This window comes from Staurois parvus, unplaced genomic scaffold (assembly GCF_062004578.1).
Source record: "Staurois parvus isolate SC_StPar_1 unplaced genomic scaffold, SC_StPar_1.0 ptg002753l, whole genome shotgun sequence".
Classification (NCBI taxonomy): Eukaryota; Metazoa; Chordata; class Amphibia; order Anura; family Ranidae; genus Staurois; species Staurois parvus.
The window spans coordinates 2,231,642-2,252,862 of NW_028320549.1; the positions used below are offsets into that span (position 1 = coordinate 2,231,642).

General features: G+C 43.6%; 1 long non-coding RNA gene across 1 annotated transcript in view; it reads left to right on the forward strand.

The window, feature by feature from the left end:
* The window catches only part of LOC149429298 (uncharacterized), a 38,399-nt gene extending 17,620 nt beyond the window's left edge, over positions 1–20,779 (forward strand). Inside the window, exons 2-3 of the long non-coding RNA XR_016310502.1 lie at positions 10,369–10,610; positions 19,970–20,779. This is a non-coding gene — a long non-coding RNA (uncharacterized LOC149429298). The remainder of the gene's footprint in view (positions 1–10,368; positions 10,611–19,969) is intronic.
* Positions 20,780–21,221: the final 442 nt, after the last annotated feature.

The window sequence follows — 21,221 nt, forward strand, 5'->3', positions numbered from 1 at the left end:
ATAAATAAATACATCTGCCATGAATGTACTCCTATGTTCTATTGTGGAATGACAACATGAAGCAGTTTTTTCGACTAACTGGTGTCAGCCCTGCCAAGTTGTATTTGGCTAAACTACTCAAACTCTCCTACTTTCCGCATCTATACAACATAGACATCCTGTAGTCAAAATAGTAAAAACTATTAGTTGAGTAGATTCCCTGAGGTCACAGATGAAGTGTGCACAGGAGACAGGACACATCATCAAGTTTTTTTTGCCTTCATTGCAAAGATACTGTATATCAAATATCCCCAGCACCATACCCTCCTTACCTTCCTGCACCATGCCTTCCTGGCCTTCCAGTGCCATGCCATCCTGACCTCACTGCCCCACTCCCTCAGCATTGCACCCTCCTGAACTCCCTTCACCATACCCTCCTGACCCCCCTTCACTGTGCCCTCCACAACCCCTTGCACCAAGTCCTTCTGACCCCCCTGCACTGTGCCCTACTGAACTCCCTGCACCATTCCCTCCTGAACCCCCTTGCACCATGCCCTCCTGAACCCAATGAACTGAGCCCACCTTAACCCACTGCACTGTTCCCTTCTGAACCCCCCTTCACCATTCCCTCCTGGACCCCCTGCATCGTTCCCTCCTGAACCCCCCTTCACCATTTTCTCCTGGACCCCCTGCACCGTTCCCTCCTGAACTGACTGCACCGTATCCTCCTGACCTCTCCTCACCATGCCCTCCTGATCTCCCTGTACCATACCCTCCTGACCTCCCTGTAGCATTGACCTGCTCACGCCTGTCTTCTGCCCTACTGATCTCTATACACAGCTCTTCACCCTATTGACCTCTGTACAATGCCCTACATACTACTGATCTCTGTACATTGCCCTACCTACTACTCAGCCCTAGATGCTGCCCTACATACTGTGACAGACCCAACTGGGACAAGGGCTTTTAGAGGGGACTGCAGGCTAGCAGCTTGCCTACTGACCATAGCCCTGGTATTTGAGGGGGCTCTATTCTTTGGTGTGTGCCTGGGGGGACCTTTGGAGCAGTGTATTTTGATTCAAGTCCATGTTTTCCCCAAAACACACAAACTCTGAGAACTGGAGGAGCAGGATACAGGTTTGGGGTCTCTGTGCCCAAACCAGCATTGGCTGCTTCAACCCCCCCTTCATAGTTTCAGAGACGCTAAGAAAATGTTATTATAATCAGCTCAAAAGAAACTTTATGTGAGGACTCTTGCTCCTAGGTGTGCATTCTATTGTTATTGAGTTAATTGAGTTGCCTGTTGTTTGTCTGTTGGCAAGTCCTTCTGGAGGTGCCTACAAGATAAGACTAGATGGATGTAAGCTTCACCTTGTTGTCTAATCAATGTGGGATGTTTATCTCAATGTGTAATATTTGTTATATTTTGGGGACCGCCCCTATTTCAGGAGTGTATAAAAACTGTATTTCTGTTCAATAAAGTTAGTTCCAGTTTGGCATCTAAGCTATTCTCATCTAGCCTTGGGTGCCCGGCTATAATACCTTGGTCCTGTGTCCAAGTGGTGAGGAAGTGGTTCTCTTACTGAGTCACCCAATCCGGTTGACAGGTGTTCCGTCACACATACTGTATACACTGGCTAGAAATCAGGGCAGACAGCCAGGCCTGAAATTTGTAGAACAAATCATCCTGGAGTACCATAGAGTATGTTCTGCTTTCATGATGAACTCTGGCATCAGCCTTGTGGGGGTAACCAATTACTCCCCAGACATGAAACAAATTGTGAATGAAAGTGAACACAAAGTTGCTCACTGAAGCTAAAGTTTAAGATAGGCTAAGTTTATATTTCTTCAGTGACATTTGTTTTATAAGATTTTTTTAAGTTTTCATCCTTCAGTCTTTACTTTTATTGGGGGCTCGCTAGTTAATTTCTTTAAAAAGAAAGAGAGGGGGCACCGCACCCCGTGATCTTTGATCTTTTCCATGTTGTACAGGCAGATTTCCACCTCTCAAAGGTATAGAAGCTCAGGTACATGTTGAGAGTTAATTACTACTGTAAATGTCAGTGAGAAGTCTCAGATCGATAATCGATGCTGGTTACGTTTCAATCCTGATAAAGATTCAGAAAAATTATTTTTCTAGCACGTTATAGACACTTTCCAAATGGATAAAAAAAATTTGGAAGGCAAAAGTACTGCAAGTAAGTAGTTGATTTTTTTGTGTTTTTCTGCAGTTTTTAAGTTGGTGATCTCTTTAAATCTGAACTCTTCTAAATGAATTAAACAATTTCACAGCAATGAACAAAAGCAAACAATGGCGCACTCTCATCGTGCATTACCGTGGTACACCACGTGTTTATTATGAAATCAAATAGATATATACTCACAAACCAAAGGAGAATAAAAGCAGAATGAGTAGTCTGCAATGGCAGTCAATCCAATGCTGTGCCCTAATTAGGGATAAGCCGACGCGTTTCGGGAGATGAACCCCCTTCTTCGGAGCTCTGAAGAAGGGGGTTCGTCTCCCAAAACGCGTCAGTTATACCTAATTAGTATATAACTATTTGATTTCATAATAAACACGTGGTGTACCGCGGTAATGCACAATGAGAGTGCGCCCTTGTTTGCTTTTGTTCATCAGGATCCAGATTTCCCGATCTTTGAAGGGCTGCACCTCCCCGTTTGGCATTCTGAATTCCTTCCAGTCTGCATGAAGATTTGAGCGCTGGTTTCGTTTGTTTGTTTTAGAATTTCACAGCAATACTCATCTACTCAATGGTGCTGTCCATTGCAGAAATTCAGCTCCATCCTGTTGCCTCTGCTGGTCTTTCATGTTTCTCTAACTTCAAACACAACATTCCACAATCTTAATCTTAGGGTGTTACTAAACCCAGGACCCTGCATTCACTATATCTGGTCTCCAACAGTACACAGAATATGGAAGTGTAATTATTTTAGTAAATACAAACTGCTAAATACTTATTCTCATCAGCGCTTAGAGCAGTCTTGTGACTTCTATCTGTGTCCAGCCGAGCACAGGGTAAAGCTTGTAGCAGGAGTTTTCATTTTGCTCTAAGAGGATGCAGAACCCCTGACCTCTGTTTGTCTGTCTGGACAGTGCTGATTGGCCCTGTGCCGACCACATGCAGTCTCCCAAGAAAAAAAAACTCTCTAGCAATACTGAGCATGTGCAGAATGACTCCACAGATATGTCTTATCAGGAGATAATCGGGTGGACACTAGAAGAAGGGGAGGATCAGAGCAGTCAGGATCAAAAAGAGTTTTTACACAGTGCAGAGGATTAACCCCTTAGGTTCCATGGTGAGTATAACAAGCATGCTTTCCTGCATATACAAACTAATTTTACTTTTGTGGGTTTAGTAACATTTTAATTAAAACTGAGTTTTTGGATAACTGAACACATTTGCTAAAGTCTGCAAATTCCAGTTAAAAAGTGCATGTTCCTATAGCAAACAGCCTTCTATTAAGTTTAGGACGACAGTAATGTGAAGCTCACATGGTGGTTGTGAGTTACTGCAAATTGCACAAAGTGATTGCACTTTGCCCTGCCTTATAAAATATGTATCGGAGATACCTTGGATCTTTGTATGAATTGCTAGATATATGCAATTCATTATTTTCATTGTTATTGTGGTTATTATACAGGATAATGGTGTTACATTTATATTGTGTTTTGCCATATTGTCATTGGCATCATTCACTGAGTCCAGCATCTCCATGGTAATGTAAAGTGTGTGTGATCCTTTATACTACACAGGGGATAGAGCTGGTGTTGACTATATTCATCGCACAGCACAGAACAATGAGGCTCATGGGGGATGTTTTACTCTGCAGTTGAACATGATTGGCCCAGAAAGATGAAGCTGTAGAACCAGTAAACAAGCTAGCTGCCTTTTGTGAAAGTACTAAATAATTGATACTTGCATAAATATATAAAGTTTTAAGAAACCTCTTAAAGTTGAACATAGATAAAATAACAAAAAATTATAGTGGGAAAAATGTTCCTGTACTATTCCTATTGTCAATATGTTATTAGTTATTTTCTGCTGTCCTCTCATTCCTATGGGCTACAAAGTGTGTTCTCTGGGAATTCCTTTTCATTCATTAAATGTGTATTTGTGAAACAAAGATTGAGTGTACAGAATAAAAAAGAATAAAAATATAAAACATCTGTTTAAGAACAAACTTTGGCTGGAAATTTTTTCTCTAAGCCTTGTTCATTGGGCCGTGAACGAGCCAACTGTTTACGCATCCGTAGCCACCAGGTTCCATTAGCAGGCAACCCATTCAAGTCTACAAGGACACAGCAGCTGCACAGACATAGCTGCCTGTCCTAATGTGTCCTCATAGACTTGAAAGGGCTATCTGCATGCAGCACCTGATGGCTAAGAGACGCATAGACAATTGGCCTCTTTATGGCCCTTGTGTTCAAGTCTTAGAGAAAAAAAATTAAGTTTGGTGTACAGGCCTTAGTACCTGTGAGAATGAAGCCTAAAGGCTGTGCTGTCAACCAGTAGAAACATAATATCTCCAAAAAATTAGAAAAATAGGGTTGCTGTCATTGTATCTGGGAAGACATCATGGGCATCAAACATCTAAAGATAGATCTGAAGTGAATTTTTCCAGAGTTTTCACAGCTGCTATCTAGGGTCACAAGAGGGGGGAGCAATAAAATAATTGACTATTTCAGGGTTATGCAACCTTTGAGAGGTGAAGATCTACGTGGGCAACCTGCCCCCCCCCCCTTTTTATTTTTTTTAAGAAATTAACTAGCAAGCCCCCAATAAAGAGTAAAGACAGCATGAAGAAAACTTCTTTAAGAAAAATCTTATAAAACTAATGTCGCTGAAGAAATTTAAACTTAACCTACCTTAAAATTTAGCTTCAGTGAGAAACTTGGCATTCACTTTCATTCACAATTTTTTTCATGTCTGGGTAGTAATTGGTTATCCCCACAAGGCTGAAGCTATCTAGTACTACAGGCTGATTTGTTCTACTAGTTTCAGGCCTGCCTATCTGCCCTGATTTCTGGCCAGTGTATGTAGTATGTAGGGCAGCATCTAGTGGTGCTGGGGGTTTAGGAGGACACAGTACTAGGGGGTCAGGAGGGTACAGTACAGAAGGGTTAGGTTAGCAGGGCTGGGGGGTCAAGAGGACATAGTACTAGGGATTTAGCAGGGCTGGGGGGTCAGGAGGGCATATTACTGTGGGGTGAAAAGGGCACAGAAGTTCTATCCTTACACAAAGTAGGGCACAGGGAAGCTTCACTATACATTGGGAGAGCTCAGGAGAGCACAAAGCCGTACAAGCTATTATGGAGGCTTTCCTCGCCCCACAGCCGCACATATGCAAGGGTCAGGACTGTCTCTGCAGCCTAGGATTGGTTTAGCGTGCACCTGCACCACTCTGCAACTATGGGGAAGAGCACAGGGTGGGCATTGTGGGAACGTCTTCGTGGTCTACCCATCACCCGCCCATGGTCGACTGGTAGATTGTGATCGACAGGTGCTCTGCTGTCGGCCAGTTGAGTAAAGTGTCATTGACAGAATCACTGAAGAATCTCAAACAATAAACTATCATTTTACCAAGGCACTCTCTAGTTCTATGGTGTTCTGTATTCAGTGATGTGGTAGTAAACCCTTATATATACCAAGTGAAGTGACTGGCCTCAGGTGATTCACAGAGATGAAGCAAATCCTCCTACCTACATTGTACCTGTGTTTATCTGCAGTCTTCTCTACAGCCAATCAAAGTTCAGAATTTATACAGCTTGCCTGAGTTTTCAGAAAGCAGGGGGTGGGGAGCTGAAGTTACACTTTGCAGAGCTCAGTGTGAGCTGATTGGAGAGAAGGCACTCCCCTTCACACAGTACACAGCAACAGAGTTAAGGCTGTCAATCACAAGCTGAGTGCTGGAACTCCCTCCTCTGTCACCTTTTTACCTCTTGGTGTCAGGAAAACTTGTTAGCAGTGACTCATGCAGATGGCAGATTAAGGAAGCAGCAGACAGAAGTGACACTTAATACTCTAGATCAGACTTTCGCAACCTTTTTACTCCAGAGGAACCCTTGAAGTGATTTTCACCCCTAAGATTAATCCATTGGAGGTAATTAGGAATTTGCCACCCACATTGGTGGTCAGTGGGAAGAGTGCTTCCCTTACGGTGGTGGATAGAATACCACCCTTGCAGACAGCTTTAAAGATCACTGGATTGGTGCCATGCTCCTGACTCTGCCAAGTGGTGATGGACCTGGATCTATGAAGGAACCATCAGATTGGAGGCCAATTAGCCACAGTTCAAGAAACTCCCAGCAACCTCTGGAGGAACCCTAGAGTTCTATAGATCTCTAGTTGAGAATGGTTGCTCTGAATTGGGACAAGTACACACTATAGAGGAATATACTTTGTTCACATTTCATGTCTGAGGTTTACAACCACTTTAAACAATATTATCATGCCTTTAACATGTTTATGACTTTCACAAGGTATGGTTCTGTTTTGCTGGGAGTGGTTACTTTTTTCTTCCAGCAAAAGTGAACCACACACTGTTAGAAGTTTATACACACCATTTCTGGTGAAGTGGCCATACAACTTGACATTGAAGGTGTGAAACCATTTCATTTAAGTAACCCTGTTCTACAGTACATCATTCCTACAAAACACCACAAACAAAGGGGCACCATGATAACATTTTTTATTCAACTCAACAGGCTACCAGACACTAGTATCACCAAACATGGGCACCAGCTTTGGATATCCAAGAGAACCTGTGAACCAGAAACTCATGAGAGTACCGTGATGCCCAAAATCTGTATATCCTGCACAGGAGAATATTAGGTTGTTTCCTATGTTTGGACAATCTCACAGATGTGAGTGCTATATCTTCCTAAGCACTAACATAATACCGTTTTATGCCTACCATCAATTCTATGCCATATAGGAGTTCCATCCTTCCTAATTTTACCTCTAACGCTACCTTTGTGAGGGATGCTGTGTTCCTAGGTACCCCTAAACTCTGCACAGCCAGGCAACACGCATTTTCTACACTTTGATCCACAGTCAGTGAACAGTCCATGAGCTTGGTTTTTGTTATTTTATTACGGGAAAATAACTTGGATAGAGTAACAGTGAATATGAGATGCCCAACTTGACTGAATCACTGCACGGGGACAACTTCCTTTCTATTTACAGAAACATATCCTAGATTGTTCATTTCCTTAAAAGCCATCAGTCTTTGCGGATGAGTTGCAACAGCCACTTACAGGGGTGGTACTCACAGCCCCCTTCTGAGAAATCAGCTTGACTTGTAAACTACTTGCAGGGATGTCTCTTCTCCCCTGTGGAACTGCTTCCAGCTCCACAGCCTGCAGACACTACCAGCCCTCTTGGCTGCTCTGAAGATGTACCAGGACAAGGATAAAGGATTAAGCACAGTGCTGTTCTTTGAAAGCCTGCTACATGTGGCAGTCTCTCCCCTTGTGACCCCTGGGTGTACTGATGTACTCATTCTGTCCTCCTTGATCCCACTGCTCCCAGGCCTTGATCCTGTTCATGCCATACTGCTGAATGGATCCCCCTGAGCCAGCTGAGCCCAGCCTGGAGGTCAGCCCATCCAGACCCATGAGACCCTTTCCAAGCTCCCGACAGTCTCCTCAGCACTCCAGCTTCCACCTGACTCCCCAGCCAGCCTGACTATCCCATATTTATAGGCTGGTCCACCACTCTACCAGGGCCTTCAAACCTGGGATTGGTTAGACTCCCATAAAAATGCAGATTAGGTCTCCACCTCTTCCACCTTCTGGCTTCTGGAAGGTTCCCATGGTCCTCCAGAACAGGTGGAGGCAATAGAGTCCCAACCCTTTAAGCCATCCAGCTCGACCTGCAGTAACCCGACCTTAGACTCACACAGTTACTATGAGTCAAACACAATAGATTTGCCTACACTATTCTAGTAGCACGCTAGAGGGTGCTACATCTATGTTTTTGGAGCTATTTATTTCAGAGCAAAAAAATTCTCTCTCAACAGCAAATGAGTGCTGCCTCTCTCATCCGTCCTAAAAGGAGTACAATGATGTATAATAATAAGTATATTTCTGACATCTCTAGTGATCCTGTCATGGCGAGTTATCACGTAGTGTAGCACTACCACCGAAATAGTCTCTTGTATGTTTTCCACGGGCTCCCCTTTACTTACCTTGCAGCCAGGCACAGTTTATTTCTTCAGCTAAATACACACACAATTCCGCTCATTGTCTTTAATGACTAGTCCAGGGGATGTTTTGTTCTTTGGAGTTTTTTGTAGAACTGGGGAAAGGGATGGAGAACTGTAGTAGGGTACTCCAAAATCAGAACTATTCACACTGAAGACATTGAGCTGATCTCTTAGTTGAACACTTATGAAGTCTTGGCTGACAGTAGATAGTAGACTTTCTTGTAATATATAGAAGCAAGTAGTTTAGGAGTGAGCAAAATCCCTTTTTACAGTAGTAGTAGTTACAGGGTTGAGCCCTCAGGTACAAGCCAGTTACGACAGACTGCGGCAGCCCAAAGATAACGTAGCTGAGCAAAGTCCTTTGCAGTAGCAACACTTGGACAAGCTCTCCAGAACACTAGCCAGTGTTCCCTTTTTTTCCAGACCCACGCTGACTATCAAGCACCAGGGGAGGAAGCAAGCACACAGCGTCCCCAAGTTCCTCAATGTCAGTACTCACAAGGTCCAAGGACAGAATTGTTGCCTCCTTCCAATCGTCCAAGTGAAATCCTTCAGTGACATGAGACAGAGCTTTGGCGGACAACTCCCTTCAGTCAGCTTACTGAATGGTCAGGGTTGCTCTCTTTAACTTCGGGCTCTCAGGTTGACCCATCTGAGGCCACATGGCAGCAAGTGCCAGGTCAGGCAGCCTGCCTCCAGCCTCACTGGTGCAATCTGCTCCTGGAGAAGGCACTGAACCCATATGTTCCTAGAACATAAATACCACTCCCAGCTGCAATGGGACTATGTTCACTTGCAATTGGCCAAGGCTATATCCATATTTATGCTGTTCATTTGCCCAGCCCCGACCCATGTTCTGGAAGGTTCTCAGAGCTTCCTGAAGATGGGCAGAACTCAGCCAAACTCAAACAGCAGAGCAGCATGAGCAGACCTAACTAATCAACCACAGCATCCTATTAAGCAGAATACCACACATCCTCTCTTGTAAGCAGAGAAACACAGCTATGCTTAACCTAACTATACACATCCTAGCACCCAACTAGGAGGGTGCTACATAAGAAACGTACAAGTGTGACACGCGTCTTGGTAAAGAGGGTGGGATGGAGCCATGCAACATAACAACCTATATTCACAGTTCAGATTTAGGGATATCCAGAAGAGCTTGTATTGAAGGAATGGCTCAACTTTACAAACAGCCCAGTGGGAGAGAACTAAGCCAGGAAACACTCACAGTTCTGTACAGCCTGAAGGTACAGCAGGTTCAGATGCACCGTTAGTGTCTGTCTCAGAGGGTGGAATGCGGCCTGGCCAGTCCTGTCCCAGTGGGGAGGTTTCCAAAAAAGGGTGGCATGTCCTTAGCCTGTCCCTACTCATCTAGAACCTCTACCTGATGCTGATCATTCATGCTAAATGTCAGATGGGTGCTCTTTCCTTACACTATACACTTTGCAAATGCATGCCTAAACCAGGCAGGGACCTAAAATGGCTCTGTTGACCCAAGATGGCCGTGGAAACAAAAACAACACTTCCTGTGCTCTATGGCCCAGAGCAAGGGTGGATAGATGGACACAGAACTTAAAGAAATTCACCACCAAAGCATCAAAGGTTGTGTGGCTCTAAACAAGGCTGGGGAAGCCCGACCAATACTGTAAAGCGAAACAAAAAGAAAGCGCACCAACCTTGCGCATTACCTCAGTAAAATGTGATTTTATTGAATTTAAAATATACTCACAAACAGAGAAGTATAACAAGCGTGTAAAGTCCTTAGCGAGACTCAAGAAGTCTGAGACCAGCGCGAGTCTTATCAACAGGGAAGATTCTCAAAGTCAACTGACAAGTTGAAAGGGAGTCCCTTCTTCATCAAAGCTGACTAGACAATGAGAGCCCTCTACCATATATACCCTGAGACTGAAGTAGGACCCTCCCACCTGGGTTAGGCAGTCCCGGGAAAGGAGAAGGGGCAAAGGTGTCATCAGAACAAGCTCAAAAATCAGCAATAGAGTAAAACGTCATTAGGTATGGTAAAGAACATTAGAAACATTCAACGCATTATTGGTAATGCTGCATATAGCAAGATTGGGGTTCACAGAAATGAATATTGTTAGATCAGCATAAATGCTTAGAAATAAATAAATAATATGGTTTTATTTCGCTTTACAGACCCAAGATGGCCACCAGGGGTCACCTGGATGGAGCATTGCCAACTGGAATGCTGCCCCAGAGACCCAGGAAAAAAAACAGGTTTCTGCTGACTTCTCCAGCTGCAGTACCTCTCCGGTTGAGCGCCACCTACAGTGGAGGAAGCAGACTGCACCTGCCTACATGTTGACAACCATATGGACAGGAAAGACAGACAAGCTCAGAAGATGAATGTCAGGACAAAATTAAGATCCATCCAGTAGGTAGGGAAACATGTATTCATCACTGACAGTAGAGTACGTACATAGTTAGTCTGGTTGAAAAAAGACAAAAGTCCATCCAGTTCAACCATAAAAAAAACCCAAAAACCTATACCTAAAGAGTAGACATTTATGCCCACCCTAGCCTAGCTATATCTCAGAGTGACACTAAACAATATCATTAGTCTCCAAAAAGGATCTGTACACATACATTAGTTAATGGCCCTAGAAATAATTTTTCATTAAATTGTTTCTTACTGTGGTTTTTTGTGTTTGTGTAATGTCCTCCATGAGTTCCCGAACATCTCTCACTTCCAATGAATGAGCCATGCATGTTAGTTGTGGTCATGTGAGGTCTATGAACACTACCAATCCTGTAGCCCTTAGTCCCTAGGCCATTTTGGGAGCAAGCAAGAGAGGGTTGTTGCGTTCCTACTGTACATACAATGGGACCATGGAGAATTAATGTAGATACCCTCTAAGAGGAAATCGGATGACAGCATTAAAAAAAAAAAAAGAATTAGAGGAAAAGGAGTAGAAGGTACTTTTTTTGAGTTAAGAATATAAACAGGAATATATTTTTTTAAACTAGAGTTTAGTGTCACTTTAGATATCACTGGTGTTGAGAAAAAAGGAAAGTGTTCCCATGCCAACACAAGAAAAAGTGAGATAATTACACACTAAAAATAATGTTACTCCAGCTAAAAGAGTCATCTCTGGCTGGTGAATTCCTAGAAGTCCTTGGGATTAAAGTAGCAGATGATAGAAAGCTATATAGTGGAATACAGTGCTTGTCAAATATGTCTAGCAAGCTAACCTGGATGCATGGGTATATTGGGCAGATGAATAGCAGCTGAGGTTTGTTATTGCATTCATCATACAATATAGAGGATTTAATAGTAAAGAAGGATATGGTGTCCTGGCAAGATGGAACATTTCAAGATGAACTCAAGGCAAACAGGTAAACAGACAGATGCTTACCAGTCAAATGATTTGTATTTCTCACCGATCCATTTACACAGCCCCTTCGCACAGCACATCCAGGCAGCTGACACTACTTTTGCTATTATAGTTATTTACTATAGAAGGGGTACAGTGTCCTCTCTACATTTACATGATTGGACAGTGATGGAGCAGCAGAAGACCGGTAAGGTTATCTCTATTTTTCCCTCTACTCTCTAATCCTATCAGTATGTTCCTTGTCAGCATATCTGCATGCAGTACATATGATTGGCTCCCAGCGCTGCCACTCCCTCTCCCAGACTAAGTGCTGCTGCATAGGATTTCGCAAGAAGCTGATACTAAAATTAAATTAATTTATTTACACTATTGCATAAAAAAATCAATTTAACAATTTAATACTGGATACCTAGTTGCATTTATTTGCTACTTTTTATTTGACTGATATGCGGCTTGGCATGCAGTGCTAATTTGAGTAAGACTGAGCAAGTTTGTAACATTAAAAGAAGTGTAGCGCTACCCATGCAGGAGCCGCTGAGTTTGTTTGGGTGCCCCCTAAGCTCTGCATGGCCAGGAAACATGCATTTTCCACATCCCCACACACAGAGTCAGTAAACAGTCGTTGAGCTGTTGTTTTGTTGCTTTTATTGAGGGGTTAACAACTTGGATGGGGTCAGTGGGATGCCCAAGGAACAGAAAACGTGAGGATAAACTTCTTAGCAAACTGTACACTGTACAAAAATGTGGCTCAGCAAAAACAGCACTGCCTCTTTAACCTCCCTGGATGTATTCCCGAGTGTAGGTCAGGGTAAAGTTTCAGCACCACAAGCGGTAACCCCGAGGTACACTCGGGAATACCCTGCAGTGTTGCTCGGGATCCCTTCTGCACTTACATTGTCCTTCGCTCCCGCGATGTCCCCCCTGCAGTGTCCCTGGCAATGTCCTCCAGCAGATGCCAGCATCTGTCTTCCAGGTTCCGTTCCCTGCAACGTCGGGACGTACGGGGACGGAACTGGCGGAAAATTTAAAAATGTCAAGAAGTGACATTCACTAAATACACTAAAATCACATAGTAAAACATTATTGTATCAAACCATTTCACATACATGTTGTCCCGAGTGCTTTGTCCTGTGTCCTGCCTGCATTTTTACTGTTCTTTCTGCCTGGAAATTGAGAAATGTCCACGGCACCCAAAAAGCGTCCCTTTAGGTCAAAAGCGGTTTTAGACCAGCTAGAGAACAGCGATAGTAAATCAGAACCACTTGCAGAATTGAGTGATAATGATTTGTGGGGAAATTCGTCATCAGACACTGAAAACGATTTTGCGATTTTGCTCAGTGATGTGCGAACTTGGCGCTATATTTCAAATTTCAGTGTTTTTGGTTTGATTACATTATTGAATTACATTTATTATTATTATAATATTATTTTTTATGATTATTTATTAAATTATAATTTATGATTTCGTGTTTCAAATTTTAACCTACCAGGGACAGGCTAGGGAGGTTAAGGAGCACTGAAGTCCCCTTGATGTACCTCCTGAGATCCCAGATGAATCCTTCCTCCTTCACCCGGCTGCATTGAGGTTATCCCTGGGCAAGGGATTCTGCCACTTAAGTAGTCCCAGATGAGAACTAGTTGGGTCTTGCACCTGACCTCCTTCTCCCTTTTCTCTGGCCTAGTGGGTGTAGAAGTACTCACACTGTGCTCTCCTGTTAGCATGGAGGGGTGCAGCCCATTTCAGGCCTTATGCTAGGCTGGCTCCGTCCTTGCTGACAGGATTGTCTTCCCTAGAAGACTTAGAACAAGGTGGAGATCATTCTGTCCGCCAACCAGCCTGTAGGTAGGCTCCCCTCCCTGGGGCCCCCTCCCAGGCTCCACTCTCTAGCACCTTCCTTCAGTCCATCTTCCACCCAACTCCCCTGCTGCTGTCATATTTAAGGGTTGCCCTTGGCCACAAAGGCAGGCCTCCTGCCTGGGGAATGGCCAAGTTCCCCTAAACATGCACATCTGGGACACAAAAAGAGAGACATAATTATGTTCCTATACAAAGAATTAGTTCTCATCTTAGACTACATTCACCCGGGTGGCCAGGAACTAAACGATGCCTCTGGACACAGCAACACTAGGGGCTAAGGGCAAATGCAAATTGACTGATAGGCTGCTGCCAGTTTGTGTGCAGCCTGAACCTTTTAGAAGCACTGTCCAGACGAGTGGTCAGATGAGAGGTCATATGTGAACAGCGACAGCAGCCAATGATTTGTGCAAATCACAAATCTGACGGCCGTCACTGACAACTGCTGTTGTTCACACACAGTATGTGCAAGCGATTTAGAAGATTCTTGCTGGAGGTCGCCCTGTGTGGCCATATCAGTGTAGCCTTAAAGTTGCAGTTCAGTTTAGGGCATCCATTCACAAAAATGTCTGTTGTGAAACTGGAAGGAGTCCAAAGAAGGGCAACTATATTATTAAGAGCAATGGAAGACCTCAGCCTAGGAAAGATTAACAAGACTTCATTTGTTCTGTTTCAAATGCCACTTAATGCATTGACATACCTCCTTAGACCCAGTCTGTCCAGGACAGTATGGGCACCTGTTGACTTGGCACCATCCACAGGAAGCGTAACTCTTCAATAAGACCAGAAGTTAAATCCAACACAATTTTACTTTAGCTAATTGCAGTACATATGATATTTCTCCAGTCCTTTGAAGTGTAGGACAATGATGTTCCTAAGCCTTGTCTCTGTGGATATCTAACACTGACTGGGGGAACATGAAGGAAACAGGGCAGGTCTAGGTAGGACCTAACTAACAAGCAGCTAAAGTGGTACTAAATCCAAAACCAAAAAAAGTGTATTATATTGCAGCTTATTAATCATTAGATGTGGTGGCTGCATTTGTTTTGTTTTCTTTGGCTTTTTCCTCTTTTTTTCCTTGGTGATCTATCCAGTAACACCCCTCCTGTATTAGTGAGACATCACTCTGGATAAATCAGCACAGGAGGCAAAGCAGACAGCAGCATGGGGGGGGGGGGGGGGGTAAATGTATTAGCATATTTAAATACGCTAACAAATTGAAGCCAAACTGCAGTTCTCACTTTATAATAAGGTACAGCAAGCAAGCTTTATTTTTCCTTTTGGTTTGGTTAAAAGAAATAATCTTGTAGTATGTTGATCCAGAGATGCATCTAGTTACCTCTCAGTATCAGGGAAACACTTGTTCCAGTAAGGGGCGTTTGGATAATACTTCAGAATGATTTTTGTGCCTTTGTGTGAATGAAATATGGTAATGGAGTTGTGAGAACGCAAAGGTTTTTTTCCCTTAGTCGAATTTGATGTACGTATCTTTTTTGTCAGCATTATGCTAAAGTTGTGGAACAGAGCTTGCTGTACCTGAACGCTGCACAGGATTGTTTGCTGAAATAAATCATATGTTGACAAGTAGGTTTTATTATTTCTTCCAGCAGGCTTAATGAACCAGCAGGAAATCACTGCTTCTGTTTGGGCTGAGGATATTAATACTGCTGCACTGTAAAGGTGAATATGTTGTAGCAGACAAAAGTTTGATGGTGTAAGGTATTCGGAGAATGAGATAGTGGAGACAGTTCAGAAATGAATAAAATAACATTTAGAGTGGATTCAAACTGTTGTGTTGAGCTACAAAATACATGTACATTTGCAGCATTTAAAGCATGAAGTACAAATGGTCTCTCTTAATTAGATATGTGCGTTTTGTTTCGTTATGAATCAAAATTCAGACGCAATTCTCATTATTGATAGATTTGGTTGTATCCAAATTTCCAAATCACAATAGTAACGAATTTCAACAAATCCAACGTAAATTATAACAAAACAAATTTTCCAAATTCGAAAATGAATTTGAATTCAAATTCAAAAATGAATTTGAAATGGAAACATGTTGAAATAAACACAGTAAGGTATAAAAGTGTACTAAGATGATGATTCCTACTTACAGTATTTGCCGGCGTATAAGACGACTGGGCGTATAAGACGACCCCCTACTTTTCCTGTTAAAATATAGGGTTTGAGCTATACTCGCCGTATAAGACTACCCCTCTTCCAACGCACACCAAATAAAAATGAAAAAACATCAGATTTGATTTCAATATGGTATGGTATTTCAGTATGGTATTCCAATGATGGGGCACTATTCCTCCCACTGACACCAATGATGGGGCACTACTCCTCCCACTGACACCAATAATGGTGCCCCATCATTAGTGTCAGTGTGTGAGGAATAGTGTCCCATCATTAGTTTCAGTGGGAGGAATAGTGCCCCATCATTGGTGTCAGTGGGAAGAATCGTGCCCCATCATTGGTGTCAGTGGAAGGAATAGTGCCCCATCATTGGTATCAGTGGGAGGAATAGTGCCCCATCATTGGTGTCAGTGGGAGGAATAGTGCCCCATCATTGGTGTCAGTGGGAGGAATAGTGCCCCATCATTGCTGTCAGTGGGAGGAATAGTGCCCCATCATTGGTATCAGTGGGAGGAATAGTGTCCCATCATTAGTGTCAGTGGGAGGAATAGTGCTCCATCATTAGTGTCAGTGGGAGGAATAGCGCCCCATCATTGGTGTCAGTGGGAGGAATAGCGCCCCATCATTGGTATCAGTGGCAGGAATTGCGCCCCATCATTGGTGTCAGTGGGAGGAATAGCGCCCCATCATTGGTATCAGTGGAAGGAATAGCGCCCCATCATTGGTATCAGTGGAAGGAATAGCGCCCCATCATTGGTGTCAGTGGGGAGAATAGTGCCCCATCATTGGTATCAGTGGGGAGAAAAGTGCCCCATCGTTGGTGTCAGTGGGGGAGGAATAGTGCCCCATCGTTGGTGTCAGTGGGGAGGAGGAATAATGCCCCATGGTTGGTGTCAGTGGGGAGGAGGAATAGTGCCCCATGGTTGGTGTCAGTGGGGGAGGAATAGTGCCCTATGGTTGGTGTCAGTGGGGAGAATAGTGCCCCATCGTTGGTATCAGTGGGGAGAAAAGTGCCCCATCGTTGGTGTCAGTGGGGGAGGAATAGTGCCCCATGGTTGGTGTCAGTGGGGGAGGAATAGTGCCCCATTGTTGGTGTCAGTGGGGAGGAGGAATAGTGCCCCATCGTTGGTGTCAGTGGGGGAGGAACAGTGCCCCATCGTTGGTGTCAGCGGGGGAGGAACAGTGCCCCATCATTGGTGTCAGTGTGGAGGAGGAATAGTGCCCCATCGTTAGTGTCAGTGGGGGAGAGGAGCGGCTGCTCCTTCTTCCAGTTCGGCCGCTCGATTTTCGCGGGGCCGTTCGGCTCCGCCTCCGTGCCGGTGATTGGTCGCCTGTGTGCCTTTCCAGTGCTGGCGCCCAATCACCGGTGAGGAGGCGGAGCTGAGCAGGTGGTGGGACCATCGAGCGGCCGAACTGAAAGAAGGAGCAGCCGCGCTTCCTGGACCGGATCGTCGTTGGACCGGGACCGGAGCCAGGTAAGGTACAGCAGCCCCTCTGCCCACCCCTGTACTTGGTGTCCGTTGGAGGAGGAGGGGGGGTGGCGACGCCCCTCAAAAAAGTGCCGCCCTGACACCGGCTCGCCGTATACCGGCGTATAAGACGACCCCCGACTTTTCAAAAGATTTTCACGGGTTGAAAAGTCGTCTTATACGCCGGCAAATACGGTAGCTTGTGTTTTTGTGGTGTGAACTGGCCCTTGGTGTCCTAACGTGGCTACATTAACTCCTCCACTGTATTTGGGTATATGCCTTTGATTTTCACCATTATGAAAGGGATTGGGAAATTAGTAGCTTACAGAAGAATGATACGTTTTAATTTTCTGTTCAGCTCACAAGTGACAAAGACATTTCAAAGCAAGAGCAACGGGTATTTTCTGTATTTGATGAAAATGCCTGAAAAAAGAGAAATAATATTGATGGTTTTTGCTGTTCTGTTAAAAAGACTTCCCTTCTCTTACTGTCTTGGTGATAACAGTTTTATCAAACAGAAAGTGAGGGAAAGTTTCAAACTGCAGCACAGTCAGAAATAAAATCGCGTTTTTGTAAAAAAAGGGGAGGGATACACACTGATCAGCTTTTGATCACTGGGCATAACCAAAGTTCAGATTTTCACTCAATTCCTTTATGATGAAGAGGAAGCTGGCATAAAGTTGGGACTAGTTCAGCAGCATTGAAATTAAACAAAAAAAAATTATGAAAAATAGGTATTCTTTGTCAATGATTTATTATTATTATTATTATTATACAGGATTTATATAGCGCCAACAGTTTGCTCAGCGCTTTACAATATAATGGGAGACAATACAGCAACAATACAGTTCAAGACAAGAGGATTAGGAGGGCCCTGCTCCTTGGAGCTTACAATCTAAGAGGGAGGGGCTAGTGGTACAAAAGGTAATAACTGTGGGGGATGGACTGGTAGGAGGAATAGAAGATTCCACTATTAGCTGAGGGCAGGATAGGCTTCCCTGAAGAGATAGGTTTTCAGAGATCGCCTAAAAGTGATCAGAGTAGGCGATAGTCTGATAAATTGGGGTAGAGAGTTCCAGAGGATGGGGGAAGCTCTGGAGAAATCCTGGAGATGAGCATGGGAGGGGGAGACAAGGGAGCTAGAGAGCAGGGGGTCGTGCGAGGAGCGGAGAGTACGGTTTGGGTGATATTTGGAGACAAGATTGGTGATGTAATTTGGGGCAGAGTTATAAATGGCTTTATATGTTATTGGTAATGTTTTGATTTATGATAGGTGTTACGTTAGCAAACTAAATTTCATCCAGTTAGAGCGGACTCTGCTTTGCTCAGCGGGGGACCTGTCTGCTAATCCCTCGCTGAGCAGGCTGATGACAGGTCCGCTGTCTGCTTTGTTTATGCAGATTGCACGTAGACCTAGCCCGCTCTGCTCTATGGATGATCATCCAATTTTGATCCGCCTAGACGTAAGGGAAACGGATCCCCTTCTGTTTCTTTTTAGAGGATCGGATTGGGCCTGCAAAATATGACTGTAAGAGCAGGTATGCCAAGATCGTATACCGGCAGTCAGCCTCTCTATGCAGAATAACGTGTCTTCCTATGGAAAGAACTGTTATGCCACTAGCTAGATTTTGTAACATTTTCAGAAAAGCAAGTTTTCAGATTGGACCTTCTGTTTTTTTTGGATGAGTTGGGATGAGTGTTGTGCCTCATCTGTCATGAAGGGTTAGCATTCCCAGGAGGACTTGTAATATAGTTTGTGCCATGTAGCCATGCATAACCTGGTAGCCCTGAGGTTGCAAGATGGTAACAAGTCTCCTAGCTGGTAAGGAGGATCATTAACCCAATCCACTCATGTTCCACAGTTCTGCAAAAGGTCCCTTGGTGTAAGATGGGTTTTTCCATTCTTCTGTCGATTGGAGGCCCTCTTACATGTTCCTCCTCTAGCTGGTAAGGAGGATCATTAACCCAATCCACTCATGTTCCACAGTTCTGCAGGAGGCCCCTTAGTGTAAGACAGGTTTTTCCATTCGTTGGTCGATTGGAGGCCCTCTTACATGTTCCTCCTCTAGCTGGTAAGGAGATCATTAACCCAATCCACTCATGTTCCACAGTTCTGCAGGAGGCCCCTTGGTGTAAGACGGGTTTTTCCATTCTTCTGTCGATTGGAGGCCCTCTTACATGTTCCTCCTCTAGCTGGTAAGGAGGATCATTAACCCAATCCACTCATGTTCCACAGTTCTGCAGGAGGCCCTTTGGTGTAAGACAGGTTTTTCCATTCTTCTGTCGATTGGAGGCCCTCTTACATGTTCCTCCCCAGCATCAAATTTTGTGAAAATGTGTGAATAAGTTTTATTTAAATAGAAGGAACCAACATATCAGATTTTTCACTTCTAAATAACCTTCTGTCTATCTTTGGAGTATAGATACAAGTCCATTGTGTCTAATGGTAAATCCATCTTTGACTGCAAGTCAGACTTGGGGCCTACTATTTTCTAATGTAAAGTAAGGTATGATTTGATTGCAGTCTCTGCATTTTCCCCAAAACAAGACTGGGACCTGCTTGCCTTGCCTAAGGATATAAGTCCAACCTTCACCTTTACCAGTTCTGTGTAAGCAGTGCTGTTTTTCAACGTGATGATCCCTAGGGTTATTTCGTAGGCTACCAGCTGCAACAACAGCAAGTAAAACATGATCTTCCATTAAGCAAGAATTATTTTTATTATTCCCCAACATTGTGCACTATTGATGTATAAAATGGAGTAAGCTATTGCTGCCATTTCATTATATTTCATTTTACTGTGGTCTGATCATTTCATGAGTTTTGGCAAAAGTGTTTGTTTTTTGCACATTTCTGTTTCCATAAAACAACAAATTCCATAAAACAACAAGTTTATTAGTCTAACATTTTCATTTTTTCCCTCCTTATCTCTCCATAGTGTTCCTGCATCTATCAAACGAGTAAACAGAAGAAATCTAAATTATTTTGCCTACTGTTTTCAATCATTATTTGGGAGCAAGCAAACTCTTGTTAAAATGTTTTCCTAAACAGGCTATTATCTTTCCATCTGCTGGAGAAGTATTTCTTGCTGACATTTTGTCGTTATCACCAGTTGTGATAATAAAGAAGGTAGAGCAGTGAATGACAAATGATGGGCTCCTCATTGATGGATTTTATTGCTATGGGCATACTTGTGCCAAATTAAACCATGGCACCTCTGGTCTGTGCTGATGCACCTGACATTTCCAGTGAGAAGACTGCCAAGGGCACCCCATTCCAAGAATTGAGGGCACACTAGACTGTCAGAATGATAAATGTGGGGGTGTTTGCACTGCGGAAGTATGCTCTCAGTTCAGCGACTTATTCATAAGCATCAAAAGTAAATTTCATTCAGGAGCAAGGATTGTGCTAGACATAGCCGTACTCTTTTAACCTCTTCAGTGATGCTTTGCACGATTGTGCTGTGGAGGGATGCTTGGAAGCATGAAAGCTTATAATAGATAAAGTTGTCCGTTCAGCACCATGGACGGGGCTAACTACTTTACAGCTGACTGAGGCATATATAACTCTGATACAAAATATATGGGAAAAAAATAACAGCTAACATAAAATAAAAGGATATTAACTCCTTGCAGACATGTTAAGCTGTAAGTACAAGTATCATATCCTGCAAGCAGATGCAAACCAGTTTAAGGGAATATTTAACAGTTTTCAGTCAATTTTTTTTTATGCTAAAAAAATAAATAATTGTAATTAGAGATGAGCGAAGAAATGAAAAATTCGATTCGACTGATTCGGCGAATTCGTGGACAATATTCGATTCGAGTCGAATAAATTCGCTGTGAATTTAACTTAAAAAAGGGTGTTTCTAGGCTTCAGAGAGACTTAATATTAGTGCAGAACACTGTACCTTTAATTTAAATGCCCTTGGAGTCTGCTGGGGAAGAGAAATAATACTGTCTGTCAGTATGACATGCAGATGAGTGCCGTCGATCTTAGAATCACTGCACACTTCACTCCTTTGGCCAGTCACGGGGCCAAAACCAGTGTTTGGAGCCACAGTGTGGCGGTGGAGGCAGCAGCAATGGGAGGCCATACAGCAACCTATGACAAAATGGAAACCAGCAGGAGCGTGAGGAGACCTGAAAGTGGCACATGGCAGAGTGGGAGCAATGGGAGGCGGTACAGGG